This window comes from Peromyscus leucopus, chromosome 19 (genome assembly GCF_004664715.2).
Source record: "Peromyscus leucopus breed LL Stock chromosome 19, UCI_PerLeu_2.1, whole genome shotgun sequence".
Lineage (NCBI taxonomy): Eukaryota > Metazoa > Chordata > Mammalia > Rodentia > Cricetidae > Peromyscus > Peromyscus leucopus.
Genome location: NC_051079.1, coordinates 60,257,775 through 60,273,509, shown reverse-complemented (window position 1 = coordinate 60,273,509; position 15,735 = coordinate 60,257,775). Strand labels below are relative to the sequence as shown.

The following is a 15,735-nucleotide window of genomic DNA, read 5'->3' as shown; positions in this document are numbered from 1 at the left end:
AACATCTTAAATGCCATATTCTATAGATCTCTGAAGTGTTTGAAGATGACCTATCTAAAATATATTTCTGCTTGACTTTGAAAACATATCTAATATGACTACAAATTTGATTGTAATGAATAACTACTAACTTTCATTTCCTTATATCCTAAATAGTTGATAATAACATTCAAGGATTAGCAAATTGGATTACATTGTTAAATGAACTGTGTAGGTACAATACATTGAACAAGGTTAGAAATAATATATGTACAATATATTCTAACAAAATCAATCTCAAATTTGTAGTAATATACAAAATTTGTATACAATATACAGAATTCCAATCCAATGTAAAAATATTTAAAATTAGTTGTCTTCTAAAAGTAGATTCAATAATCTACCTTTTTATCTTATCATATCTATATGAATCAATCACAAGTTTGTAGCAATATACATAATTTGTATACAATATACAAAAATCCAATCCAATGTAAAACATTTAAAACTAGTAGTTGCCTTAGTAGATTCAATAATCTACCCTTTTATTTTTATCATATCTATATTCCCTCTTTTTTCTTTCCAGAGTAGATTCAATAATCTACCCTTTATCCATCATTTCTATATCTTTTTTTCAGAGTAGATTCAATAATCTACCTCTTACCTATATCCTCTTTTTTTTTAACAAGAAGTCTAAATCTAATTTCCTTTCTTTAGCCTTTTTCCTAACCATTAACAGTAACAATTTGTAACCAACCATCCTAAACAATGACAATTATCCAAAACCTATAGAAAGACCAAAAACCACCCACCAGACCTGACCTCTTGGGAATGTGGTTGTCTTGTTCTTAAAATTACTTCCTGCTCTCTGTGGGGGCAAAGGCATCTTTCAGGAATCCTGAAAAGAAAAAAAAAATTGGGTTAATTGTCAAGTCCTGGGAGAAGTAGCTGTACCATTTGTTGTCCAGTCTCTGCATAATGGGAAAGTGCAGGGCTTGTCTCAAGTCTTTACTTGAGTAGTCTGTGAGGCTGGATCATCCCAGCTAGCCATCTCAAAATTGTCATGAGCAGTTTGTAGTCTAAAGCCAATCTTTGGGTGGTGTTAATCAGCTTAATGGCTTTATCATAGTCCATGTGGAATCATCCTTGTGGGATCCCATCATCTTTTTGGAGATCTCAAAGTCATTGTTGGATGTGGTCATGGTTCCCTGCAGTATTTTGTGTGTGTGTGTGTGTGTGTGTGTGTGTGTGTGCCTACTCTGTGGTTTGGAGCAATATCAATTTTATTTGGAGCAGAATTATGTCTCACAGCCAGTCCCAAGTTTGCAATACAATAGGTTCCATTCTCCTTCACCAAGATTTTGTGTGTGTGTGTGGGGGGGTTGTGATATTTTTGTCATTTTATTAAAAATGGAGAAAATTATTTTTGTTAGCACTCGTGGTGCTTCCTCCCCTTCCCCCAGGCAGACCCCCCTCTGTCAGGATGGGTAGAGGTTAAAGCAGGGGTTGCTATGGCTACCAAAGGATGAGCTGGTGATATGAGCTGGGGTTGCCTATCACATGACACTCTCCAGACGACCTTGCTGCTCTCAGATACTGAAGTTTGGGCGGTCAGACCCCTGACATCTGCATCCTGAGCTCTGTATTCGAAGTGGTAGAGGCTCCAGATAGGCTGAGTCAGGAGCTGCCAGCGCTTTGCCATGGTTCCTTTTACCCTGAGGAGACAACCCAGGAGGTGGAGGAGCAGACACTGCCTGGAAGAGAATGCAAAGGCCCAGGCTATGGCTTCTCTCCACCATGGGTACTTGGGTATTATTGTAGACCAGCGGCTCATAGTATATAACCTTGAAGATGAAGATTGAACATGCAGACCAATGGGGGAAAGGACCAACACAATTTCATCCAGGGGCAAGATCAGTACCCAATCCTACATGGAATGTCATCCATGAAGCAGTCAGCTCTGTAAACCCAAGAAACCACCACACACTCGCAAAAGGCTTGCCAAAGCAGGGTAGTGCCACTAGCAGAGTAGTAGTCAAACAGCTAGAAGACGTACATCCCACCTCCGGTCACCATGGAGTGATTGATGACAAAGTAGAGGACACAGCAAAGGGCCATGGAGATCTCCCTTTGGAAACAGAAGTAGTAGGAGGCCAGGAGGAGATCCAGGGGCCTGGTGATGAAGCCCTCCACACCTACAAACTGGATGTCCAGACAGAGCAGTAACAGCATGAAGAGGAACAAGGCAGCCCAGAGTGGGGCCACAGGCATCAGTGTGACAGCCTGTGGGTAGGCAATGAAGGCTAGTCCAGGCCCTGATTCTGCCACCTTGGAGATGTGCACACCCTGCTCTGTGGCCATAAAGCCCAGGATGGAGAAGACCACAAAACCAGCTTCTTTGCTGATTGATGAGTTCCAGGATGATGGCGTCCTTGCGGCACTTACTGTTGAAGCGATTGTAGCTGCCTAGGGCTGTGAGGGCCCCCAGGCCGATGACTTAAGGGAAGACAACCTGGGTCCCGGCATCTATCCACATGCCCGAGGGGACCCCATCTTTGACCAGTCAGACTTGAGATAGTAGATTATACCATCCAGGGCTCCAGGCAGCAGGACTCCTCGGGCTAGCAGGACAATGAGGATCACATAGGGGAATGTAGCAGTGAAGTACATGATCTTTCCTGTTGACTTGACCCCCTTCCACACAGAGAAGTAGACCAGCACCCAGCAGGCCAGCAGGCATAGGGTCTCCTTCCAATTGAGGGCCCCTGGCACATCCAGTCCTGCAGAGAGCCTCAAGACTTCATTCTCCCAGAACTCTATGACAGGGGACTGACTTCAGCAAGCTGGTCACATGTGAGGCTGGCCAGGCTGGTACTGGCACAGTCTTCACAGAGAAAGATCTCCACACAGTCAGGAGTGTTCTAGGTGTGGCCGCATGTGACCCACTGCAAAGTGGTGAATGACTTGACGAGGTAATAGAAGCCCCAGGCCAGCACCAGGATGAGGTAGGTGTTACAGTAGAAGAAAATCACCATGGAGGCATAGCCCAGGCCTTTGAATAGGGGACAGATGTTCCAGACATTGGTGCTGCCGGCCTTCAGGAATTGGCCCAGTGAAATTTCCAGGAAGAAAATGGGGATTCCTCCAACCAGGGCGATCACGACATAGGGAACAAGGAACACACCTCTGCCATTCTTGCAGCACAGGAAGGGGAAGCACCACATGTTACCCAGGCCCATATCGAAGTCCATCTGGAGTGTCCCTGTCTTTTGAGGTGCCCCAAGGCCCGCGGGGTCATCGCACATGGCTAGGGCACCATCTGGCTCAGGTACATTGAGAGGACCCTTCTTTTGGTCCTCAGACATGCAATACGATAGATACCGTTCTCGGAGCTCTTCTTCGCCATGGTCCCTGGGGCTGCAAGGCTGGCGGTTATGAGGCTGGAACAGGGATCAGAAAGCCTCGAGGGTGGCTGGCGGGCAAAGCTCTCTCTGGCTGCACCTGCCCCTAAAGCACCACATTCTAACCTTTACGAAATCCTCTGCCAAAGAGAGTGAGTTCCTGTTTACTCAGACTGAAAACCTCTTGAGTCCTCACCCAAAAGTATCTCAGCTGAATTGCTGCTAAAAAGCCTCTAGTTCCTGGTCCTCATGCCTTATACCTTTCTGTTTCCTGCCATCACTTCCTGGGATTAAAGGCATGTGTCCTTCCCAAGCAAAACATGAGATCTCAAGTCCTGGGATTAAAGGTGTGTGCCACCATTGCCTGACTTCTATGTTTACTATAATGGCTGACTTTTTCCTCTGATCCTCAGATACACTTTATTAGGGTGCACAATATTGGGGAACACAATACATCACCAAGTAGTTTGTTTCTAAGACACTTTTTAATTTGTTTGCTTCACATATCTGCCTTATCTTAAGTCCTAAAGCAGTTAATATTCTGTACCACATGAGTTCTTCATTGATTATCTGTTTTATATTTGGTAGCGTGCACTAATTGTTCTCACATAAAAATCTTGTTTCTTTAAATGGATTGTATCTTCCTTGAGTCTATGCTAGAAATTTTCTGTTTCCTCATATTCCCCACACATCTATCCTCTCCTCCAGTTCTAATATAGCTGTTGAGAGTTCTTCACAGTTTGTGAAATATTTTCTAATGTATTTGAACATTTGGTTGTCACATAAAAACTGAAATTTTCAGTATTAAAATATCTATTTCTATCGTTGAGGAGGTTGGAACTAAAAAACATTAAGAGATTTTTTTCTCTTTTCTCTCTTCGACTGGACTCCCGGAGCTCAGCCTGGTGCATGGTTGTGATCTCTGCATCTGCTCCCATCAGTTACTGGATAAAGGCTCTATGATGATAGTTAGGGTATTCACCAAATTGATTACCAGGGTAGGCCAGTTCAGGAACCTTCACCATTGTTGCTAGTAGTCTAATCTGGAGTCGTCCTTGTGGATTCCTGGGAATTTCACTTGTACCAGGTTTCTCCCTAACCCCATAATGTCTCTCTCTGTCTTGTTCATTGTTCTCCCACTCCATCTCTCCCCCAGCTTGACCATCCTGTTCCCTCACATTCTCATCCCCAATCCTGTACCCTCTGTTGCCCCCCTTCATGCCCAGTTTACTCATTGGGATCTCCACCTTGCTTATCCCTGATAAATCGGGGAGGGGCTTGGTCCTGCCTCAACTGAATGTACCAGGCTTACTGTCCCCCTCATGGGAGGACTTACCCGGTTGGAGGAGGGGATGAGGGGTGGGGGAAGAAGGTTAGGGGGGAGCAGGAGGAGGGATGAGAGGGGGATCTGTGGTTGGTATATAAAAATGAATAAAAATAAGAATTGCACAATAAAAAAGATTCTTTCTCCCCAGCCATTGTCTACGCATCTAGTTAAATGCGAAACTGTAGCCAAAGTAGAGGTGGATTCACTTCCAAAAACTTGTGTTTTAGGCATTTGTTTCACCTTAAGATAAAAGAAAATAAAGATAGACAAAGCAAGAGAAGTAAGACATGGGACATCAGTACATTTTCATTATGCAAATGCCCCTTGATTATGGTGGCATTTCATCCCAATAAACATATTACAAGTTAACATACCCTATCAAAGATGCATTTAATATTTCTAACCCATAGATGTATAGTGACACAATGTACTGTAGAGTCTCAAACCTTTAACCTTGTGACTATTAGCTAATTGACTGACCGTCATTGTCCTGATTCTTGAGAGAGTATGATACCAAATGTCACCAGCTTAGGAAAAGATCACAATTCAAAATCTGAGCTACTCTTTCCATGGAATGGATATGACATTTGCATATTTTACATTGGTTGTCATATGACTATCCAGCTGTGAACAAGAAGAAATGGTGGTGTGAAGTAATTACAGGTAAGTGCTGGGTACTTGAAGAACAGAAAAACAACATATATGGAGTACTTATGAGTTTGTCATGGAATTTAGATAGCACTCCCACTGATGATGTAAAATCATTAGTGTTCTAACCAGCAAAGACATGAATGTGATAACCTTTCTTTTCAGATTGCAACTGTCTAGAGACTAACTGAACACTGTGTGAGAAAGGAAAGGGTTCCTTAGAGACGAGCACAACAAACAAAAATTACATGCCTTGAAGATCATAGCCTTTTCCCCAAAAGTGTTTTTCAAGTACTAAATCAGTGCCTATCTTCGACAAACCCTTTATTTTCTGGAGTTTCCAATCTCACAGCAGAATAGAATAAAGTTGGAATGGTGACTCTGTTGGGAACACTGGTAGAAACAACCATAATGATCAGGGTCAAGAATTGATTACATGACAGTAAAAGATACAAGGGAGAAGTAATACAAAGAGACTTCAAAATTCCATGTGATTCCCACCACTCAGTACATGTTCTATAGAAATAAAGCTATTATATCTCAGAGGTGAATACATGCTTATGCTTATTTCAGCACAGTTCATCAGAGGCATGATGTGGGATCAACCAGAGTGTCCATCAACAGTTGAGTACATGAAAACAATGTGATACACACACACACACACACACACACACACACACACACACACACACAGGATGCTATTCAGGCATAAAAAGAATGTCATTTGTGAAAATATGTATAGTACTGGAAGATATCAGATGAAGTGAGTAAGCCAGGCACAGAAAGGCAAATCCATGTGTTCCACTCATTTATAGAAACTAAAAGCAGCTTACCAATAGAAATCACTCATAGAAACTTTTCAGTATACACTAGGAACAGGAGAGGGGAAAGAAAGAGGCTGGAAGATGGGTCTAATAGCACAATAGGACAGCTATAGCCTTTCGTAATTTATTTATATTGCATTTTAAATTACACATTATATATATATATATATATATATATATTATACATTATAAAATAAAGCAAAGAGTTCAAAGTTTCCTATAATATATAAATGACAAATGTTTTAGAATATGGAAGAACTAATTTTCCTATTTCATTATTATATACTGTATACATGAATCAAATTGTGCTGTAACCCCTAAATATTTACAAATATGAACCCCATTATAGTCTAATGATATTCAGAAGATATCATTTTCAGATCTCTATAGCTTTCTACATGGCTAGTTATGTCCTAATCTACCCATAAATCTGCTCAGGGAGAATTTCAGCACTGGGCACTGCTGTAGGTTCATATAATGCAGGTGGCTAGCCCACAGCTTCTGATTCTATGGCACTGAGAGTTTGTTAGGAGGCAGGATGTTTGTGAAGCAGGAATAGCAAAAGGTAGGGAAAATGACACATTAAAGGAACAGACAATAATGGATGTTGTGTGATGAATATGCTGGGTATCTGGGAGACAAGGAAAAGCAACATGGAAACTGGCTGGTGGACAAAGGGGAGGAAAAGGAGTAGGAAAGTTGGTGACAGTGTGGATTTTTAACTAAAAAAAGGAACCATAAAAGTAACCATTCATTATATACAAACGGAAATGGCTAAGGGGACTCACAAAGCAAGACACTGTGGTGAGAGAATCTAATCTGTGTAGGTAGCTAGGCAGCTTCTGTTTGCAGTAAATGATGATTAACATAGACACCCATAACTGGCCAAAGTACAGAGAATAAAAGTATAGAATGCTTACCCATAAAGGGAACATATATACTATACTCTCCCCCTAAGAATTATTGCAGAAACTGTAAGAGCCAGAGGTGGTAGATGATTACAAGGAAACATCTTCTAATGCAGCAGAGAAATGCACATATAAATTTATGACAGCATGAATAGAACCTGTGTGAGCCCACGCCAGACCTAATCCTAGCATGGAGAGCAGAACTGGACACACAATCATACCCCTAGCTGTGGAACAATTGGCATTTGTCAGCTGCTAGGAAAGGAAAGGTCAGTCTTTTCTAAAAGTGAAGTCCCTGGTAAATGAATCATACTCCAGAAGAAGACCACACATCCAAGAATATTTTGGATAGCTATCATGCAATAATCTTTTAGTACACTGTCAATATGTGTCATTCTGATTGGTTTGATAAAAAGCTGAATGGCTAATAGCTAGCTAGGCAGGATTTGTGAGTCAGAGAGAATGCTGGGAAGAAGAAGGGTGGAATCACTAGGAAATGCTAAGATGTAGAGAAAGCAGGATTTGCAGGAGGCGATGTAATAGCCATGAGCCATGTGGCAGTGCATAGATTAATAGAAATGGGTTAACTTAAGTTATAAGAGCTAGTTAGAAACAAGCCTCAGTTATTGGCCAAGCTTTCATAATTCATAAGAAGTCTCCATGTTGCTATTTGGGAGCTGGCTGGTGGGCCTGAAAAAATCTGACTACAAATGTGGTATTGTATTCCCCCAAATATTGTGCATGCTAATAAACTTATCTGGGGTCAGAGACAGAGCAGCCACAATATTAAACATAAAGGATAGGCAGTGGTAGCACATGCCTTTAATCCTAGCATTCCAGAGGCAGAAATCCATGTGTTCAAGTATACAGACAGGCATGGTGACTCATCATACCTTTAATTACAGAAAGCAAGCTTTTAATCACAGGGAGTGGTGGTAGAAAGCAGAAAGGTATATAAAGCATGAGGACCAGAAACTAGAAGCATTTGGCTGGTTAAGCTTTCAGGCTTCTAGCAGCACAGTTCAGCTGAGAGCCATTCAGATATGAGGACACAGAGGCTTCCAGTCTGAGGAAACAAGACAAGCTGAGAAGTGGGCCAGGTGAGCTTAGCTGTGGCTTGTTCTGTCTCTCTGACCATCCAGCATTTCACCCCAATAACTGGCCCCGGGTTTGATTTTATTAATAAGACTCTCTAAGATTCATGCTACATACAAATGATACCAAATGTGTAATCATGTATATCCACATAAGACATAAGAAAGCTTTAAAGAAAGGTTCTAAACACACAAAAACAGAGCCAAATACAGCTTCTTAGTCTTGTGTTTCTCATACAGGTCATGGTAGAGAGACATGTGTAGCTAGAGTTTTCCTGCCTTGCCCACAGTCAGGACAAATCTTTGTCACCCGCCAGTCCCACAGCCGCTCAGACCCAACCAAGTAAACACAGAGACTTATATTGCATATAAACTGTATGGCCGTGGCAGGCTTCTTGCTAACTGTTCTTATAGCTTAAATTAATCCATTTCCATAACTCTATACCTTGCCACGTGGCTGGTGGCTTACCGGCAACTTCACATGCTGCTGGTCATGGTGGCGGCTGCAGTGTCTCTCTGCCTCAGCCTTCTGCTTCCCAGAATTCTCCTCTCTCCTTGTCCCACCTACTTCCTGCCTGGCCACTGGCCATTCAGTGTTTTATTTATTGACCAATCAGAGCAACAGATTTGATATACAGACCATCCCACAGCACTTCCCCTTTTCTTTTTTTAAAAAGGAAGGTTTTAACTTTTATACATCTCCAAAGCCAGCTTGGTATATTTGGGAATTTGGGCATAGCTTCTCTTAACTACTTCCTGCTGGAGGGGGGCGCTGTATCTTATGGGGACACAAAGAAAATTTTAGGATCATGGAGTAGTCCGTGAGACCGTATCATCTGAGCCAGTTGCCTTGAAACGATTCTGGATGTTGGATCATCTGGGCCATGGTGTCATCGGAGAACTTTCAGGTGGTCTTGGCTGGTCAAACCTGATGTATCTTAATCTGGAACAAATCCATAGCCTCTGGCTTTCTGTGGAAACAAAAGCAAAACCTCTTTTCCAAAGTAACATATCCTTATATCCAAATTTTGAAGTCAAGGTACCTTTAAAATATACATTTTGGCATAAGTCAACAGCTTTTGTAATCAAATGTTTTTCTTCAGTTACGAATATCAAAGAGAACATAATCCAGATTCTCTGTGTGGTAGCCATCTTTATGTGGCTTATGTTTTATATTACCTTGAGCCTATTGCTTTAAACTGTAGCCTTCTTAGCACTGTGGCTGCTGGCTCCGCCCACTTCAGCTTCCCAACATGGCGGTGGTACGTTTTCCGCCAGCTCTGGGAGCCATCGTGGGTCTGTGCTTTTATCCAAGCGCGTGTTGCCCAGAAACCTCTTTTTGTTTTGTACTAGCAAAGGCTAAATCCACCATGCAGCTTAATGTGCCACTTGCAGAGGCCTCATTCCCACCATACTGCAGACCGAGCTTGCACGCTAGGAACCCGCCAGTAGCTCAAACCAGCAGGCTGCTGCTCATTTGAGAGAGACAATTAGGAAGCTGTTTTTAGCTCCATTTTAGAATCTTTTCTCAGGTTTTAGGTAGAAACTTTTGCCAACACATTGGGCACCATTCGGTTGGTTACATCAATAGACATGTCTCCCAGCAGCTGCCTGCATGCTTGAGCTGCCACTGTGTAATGAGCTAAGCTGCATGGTGGGTTTAAAGTTTTCTGTCATGCAGACAGAAAGGGTTACAAACACGCAGTAAAGAAGATTCAGACAGAAAAAAAAAATCTCTGAACAGGCCACAGTGTGTTTAACAATGTGCATAGGCTCTAAGAAATAAAAAGTTAGACAGTTATAGAACTAACTAACTAAATAGTTTAAAAATAATAGAGCATTGTCTTTAAAGAAAGAGTAGAGTAATAAAAAAAAGAATAAGTTACATAGAGATGAGAGCAGGGAGTCTGGATCCTCTATGTTCCTGTGTTGTCTTTGAATTTTTTGATTGCTGATGAACAAACAATGGCTATTGAGAGATATTGGATTATAGAAACTGCTAATTAAACCAATCTGCATATTTTTAAAGTGTCTTAACTTCAAAATGGAGTTCAAAAATATATTGTGTTGGAGAAAAGGTTATGCATTTTTTTCACAGAAAACAAAAGACTGTGGAGTCATTCAAGGTTAAAGAGAATTATATTTGATGGGGGTGGTGGTGCTGAAAAGACTGGCTACATACATAAGGAAATAAACCTAAAATAACTACAAGGCATGTGATGTGTATTTTGCCTGCTCAAACATAAAACAAAACAAAACAAAAAAAAACATCACTGACTGGCTTATGTACAATGCACTGTTCATACATGGGTTTATACAGATATGTATGTTACCTTTGAAAATTTATGTGTTTTCAGAGCAAGGGGACAAGACACCAATGAAAATGGGTGGCCCAGGTGATCCAGCCTCTCAGAGTGTCTCTGTTTCAGGTTGCTCAGAGTTCTGCATCCAAAACAGCTCCAAGGCTGCTAGATGAGATTTTCCAGCCTCACAGACCATTATAGCCAGGACTTCATAATTATCCTAATTTTCTCAGGGTCTCCCAAAGATTCTAGCACCCCAAGACAACAGGAAGAAGTCTATAGAACACAATGCCCACATTCCTAAGAGATCAGGTGGATGGTTTTTGGTCATTCAGTGGGCTATGGGTGTTTGTCATTGCTTAGGGGGGTTGGTTACAAATTGTTATTGGTTATGATAAGGAAAAAACTTAACAAAGAAGATTAGCTTCAGGGATCTCTTTCTGAAGAGAAAAAAGGGGGATATAGTATAAAAAATGATGAGATAAAAGGGTGTATTTTTTAGTCTATTTTTGAAAAACCACTAGTCTCAAATATTTTACATTGGTATGAATATCTGTATATTGATACATATTTTAGGGGTGTTTTTTGGTTAGAACACAGCGTATATACATTTCTACTTCTATTTAAGGTATTGTACCTATGTAGCTAATTGAACAAGGTAAGGTAAATTTCTAGTCTTTGAAAGTTATTATTATAAATTATTTAGGATAATAAAGAAATGCAGGTTAGAAGTTAGTCACATATAACAATCAAACATGTAGTCATGTTAGTTATGTTTTCATACAACTATGAAACAGATATATATATATATATATATATATATATATATATACACATATATGGTCTTCAAACACTTCAGAGAATATGACATTTTAATGTTTTAATAACATAGGGCTTTTCACTAGCATGAAATACATCTGTTCCTGGTAGTACCAATCTATTTCATAAAAGGATGATGGGCTTCAAAGAGCCTCCAAATGGAGTTTGCTTTCTTTGTGGCAAAAGTTAGCTTTTGGGGCAAGAAATTGCCCTTGCATCAACTGCTGACAGTATGCTGTCCAAACTGGACAAGCCAGACACAAAGAAAAAAGACTGTTGAACGTTGCCAAAACAAGGCAAGATAGTTCATCAAAATTGCTGCTTCAGAGAAAAGTCTGTCAGATATTCTAGGAATGGGAAATGGACTCTCCAGCATTGCAGAGTAACCTTGTGGTGACTGTCCAGATAGCCAGATGTCTATGTCGTTTCTTAGTTTTAGAAGTTGCTTGCACTGCCTTTCTTGTTCATTCAGGTAATATTATATCCTGGTGTCTTTGATGGAATTGAAGGCTAGATAGTTACAGCTATAGTTTTTCTTAGTCATGATAGTAAGAAAGTAAATTAGATACAAAACTCTGGAATCATCAAGAGAGGATAGTTAATGAAGTATTTTTTTTTTCCAAATATACTGAATCCAAATGAACTCAACATTGTAAATGTAATTTTTCCCTAACAATTTTCTTATTGTTTATAGTTTTACAAATTAAAACTTTCCCTTTTATTTAGACAAAAGGGGGAAATGTTGTGGAATAATCTTTTTGTGCACTGTGAACATGTGTCATTCTGATTGACTTAATAAAAAGCTTAATGGCCAATAGCTAGGCAGAACTTTTGGGGCAGAGAGAATGCTGGGAAGAAGGGCACAGTAGCAAGGAGACACCAGTACTCAGAGGAAGTAGCATGTGCAGTAGAGAGTGAATGTTATATAGCCACAAAGAAGAAAGTAAATGAATAGAAATGGGTTAATTTAAGTTATAAGAACCAGTTAGGCCGGGTGGTGGTGGTGCACGCCTTTAATCCCAGCACTCGGGAGGCAGAGGCAAGCAGATCTCTGTGAATTTGAGGCCAGCCTGGGCTACCAAGTGAGTCCCAGGAAAGGTGCAAAGCTACACAGAGAAACCCTGTCTTGGAAAAATCAAAAAAAAAATAATAAAAATAAATAAATAAATAAAAAGAACCAGTTAGAAACAAACCTAAACTATCAACCAAGCTTTCATAATAAGAAGTTTCTGTGTCATCATTTGGATGCTGGCTGGCTGGACAGAAAAGATCTGAGTACAGGTAGCACAAATTGGTCTGGAGTTTTGTTTTTCTTTTTAAATTTACAAAGTTCGGTGGATAGAAAGTGGGGTGAATATAGTTGAGGGTTGTGAACAAGATTAAAACACATTGTATAAAACTCAACACTTTAGAAGAACTGTTTTTCAAAAAGATAGGAATGGCATAGGAATAACTAACTATTCTGTGTATCTGAATAATTTTTTTCTAGGATTTGTCTTTGTGGAAGCTTACAGGTCTGAGGAGGAATATTAACAATTAGTTTTACCGTCCTTGTGAAACAAAATTGTCCATTTGAATTTGGACAACAACAACAACAATAATAATAATGAAATGTAACTCTGCCAAAATATCTGAAGTCCCAGTGGTAATGATTCCTTAAAACCTCAAAATTCTTTGTTCAGCTTCATTATTATTGAGTAGATTTAACATATTAATTTGAAAGTAACATTTAACTCAATCACTAATTTATGATCCATGTGGAAAAGAAGTGGCTAGCAGACATATTCCAGTAAAGATTTAAATGACAATGGATAAAGATGGAAAGAGAACATATAGAAAAGATAGTCGCTACTCACTTCTGATAGTGCTTCTGAGCAATCTAATGATCTGTGGGTAACAAATAAGGAGCTGGGGATAACAATGAAGAAAAACTAAGAAAAGAAAAAGATAATAGGTCAACAAGAGCAAAGCACATTCATCAGGTGGATGTTCAAGGTTTATAGGTTCTTCAGGCTCACTGGAGTAGTGACCACCTATCCTAACCTTTTACTGCTGCTGCTGAGGATTTCTGCAACACTCTCTATCACACACATGATGTCTGGTGAATCATTTACCCCTGAAGTAGACTTCCTTCTTATAACATAATATGAAATTCAGATTCTCACAACACTCTGTACATGGCATGTTCTGTCTTCTTATTCTATGCCTTGTCTACTCATGAGAATCTTCACAATAACTTCTGGAACTCACGGTCGTGACTTGTAAAACTTTCCTGCCTCCTCAACCTCGTCTCACATCTTTCTAGTGAAATGTGTCTTAATGTCAAGACCATTGACATTTGGGTCAAATAATTATTTGTGGTGGGACACTGCATACTTGGGTTATTTCATAGTATCCTTGGCCTTTGTTGATGAGCTTATCCTGTCAATAGCTTATCCTGTTTCCAGATTTGACCAGATATCTCAGGGGAAAGATATGTTCAATGATGTAAAATGCTTACTCATTCAATACTTCTCTGCTAATGAAACTGATCCATGCTTAGTGACACAGCTCCACTGAAACTCCTCAAAGTGTGGCTAGTACTATTTCTTCCCCACTGTCCTTAGACCTTCTACAACTTGACTGAGACAGAGGTGGTACTGAAATGCCACCCTGCAATGTATTGTCACACCAGATAATTTTATTTCCTCTCACCTTGCAACCTTCCAAATATTGTGGCTTGAAGTATGTCACCAGATTACATCACCCTCTACTCTTCTTTGTGGTTTAATTTACTGATTTTATGTCATTCTTCTTTCATTTTAAAAATTGTTTCAGCTCCTGCATCATTGTATTGATTATGTGCAATTTCAGAACACATAAAACAATTCTAACACTTTTACCCTTAGCTTCTTAGATTCTTTTGCCCCAGTGATCCTGTCCTTCAACCTCTGCCTTGCCATGGACAAATTCTGGATATTGTAATGACTAATAGCTGTAATTCCTCCCTCTGATTTCTACTTACCTGTTCCCTCTAATTTACTTGCTCTAGCTCCCTGAATTTGATCTGGTCTTCTGCAAAGTGCTTGAAATTTGCTGACAATGAAGAGAATTTCAAAGGAAGATGAAAGACACTGAAAACAGTTTCTGAGTTCATCATATGCTCTGTGAAGGAGAAAGGGAAGGACAGGAGAAAGGGAGAATTGTAAGGTGATACAATTAAACTCTGTGTTTAGAGACCTGAGAGATGATTTCTCATTGCCTCTCCATGCTCTGATTTCAACAATTCTTCCTCTCACTTTCTCCACTAATACCAAGATTCCAATAATCTACCTCTTTTGGATGTCTTTTTTTAAAAAAGATTTATTTGTTATGTATATAGTGTTCTGCCTACATACCAGAAGAAGGCTTCAGATTGAATTATAGATGATTTTGAGTCACCACATGGTGTCCAGGAACTGAATTCAGGATCTCTGGAAGAACATCCAGTCTCTTAACCTCTAAGCCATCTCTCCAGTCCCTTTTACATGTCTTTTTAAAAGTAATTTTTACTTATTCTTAATTTTATATGTCTATAAAAATATAATAATGTTCACCCCTATTTTCCTATCCACTTATTCCCTAAAATCCACCAACCTAGCCTCTTCCAACTCATGTCCTTTGTTTCTTCGTTCATTTGTTTTGTATTACTCACTAATTCCAACTAGTGCTGTCCATATGCATATGAGTGTATGGGCAACACTACAGCATGGGAAATCCACCAGTGGTCACGCATTCAAAAAAAGAATGCCCCTCTTACTCCTCACCACCACGCAACTATCATCTGACAGTAGCTTCTCATTCAGAAATGAGATCTGGGATCACATCTCCCATGCATGATTAAATTGAGCTGGGTTGATTAAATTGTACAGGTCTTCTGTACAATCAACCACAGTTGATGTGAGTTAATAAATGGGGTAACCATAGTATGCTGTGGATATTGCTCTATATAAATAAAACACTGATGGCCAGTGACCAGGCAGGAAGTAGGTTGCCAGGCAGGAAGTAGGTGGGACAAGGAGAGAAGAGAATTCTGGGAAGCGGAAGGCTGAGGGGGGAGACACTGCAGCCACCGCCAGGAGAAGCAGCATGTAAAGACGCTGGTAAGCCACCAGCCATGTGGCAAGGTATAGATTTATAAAAATGGGTTAATTTAAGATAAAAGAACAGTTAGCAAGAAGCCTGCCATGGCCATACAGTTTATAAGTGATATAAGCGTCTGAATGATTATTTTATAAGTGGATTGTGGGACTGCGGGGCTTGGGGAACCTGGAGAGAAGCCCTCCAGCAACAATAGTAAACCTAGAAAATTGCAATTCAGAGTGCTCACTCCCATCCTCTAGCTCTCACATTTTCTCCACCTCTTCAATGGTGTTCCTTGATGTTCCATGTGGTATTATTGGTTCTGGGTTTG

At 40.1% G+C, this 15,735-nt stretch overlaps 1 pseudogene; it reads right to left on the bottom strand.

The window, feature by feature from the left end:
* Positions 1-1,408: 1,408 nt before the first annotated feature.
* On the bottom strand, positions 1,409-3,385 carry LOC114690160 (annotated as a pseudogene).
* Positions 3,386-15,735: the final 12,350 nt, after the last annotated feature.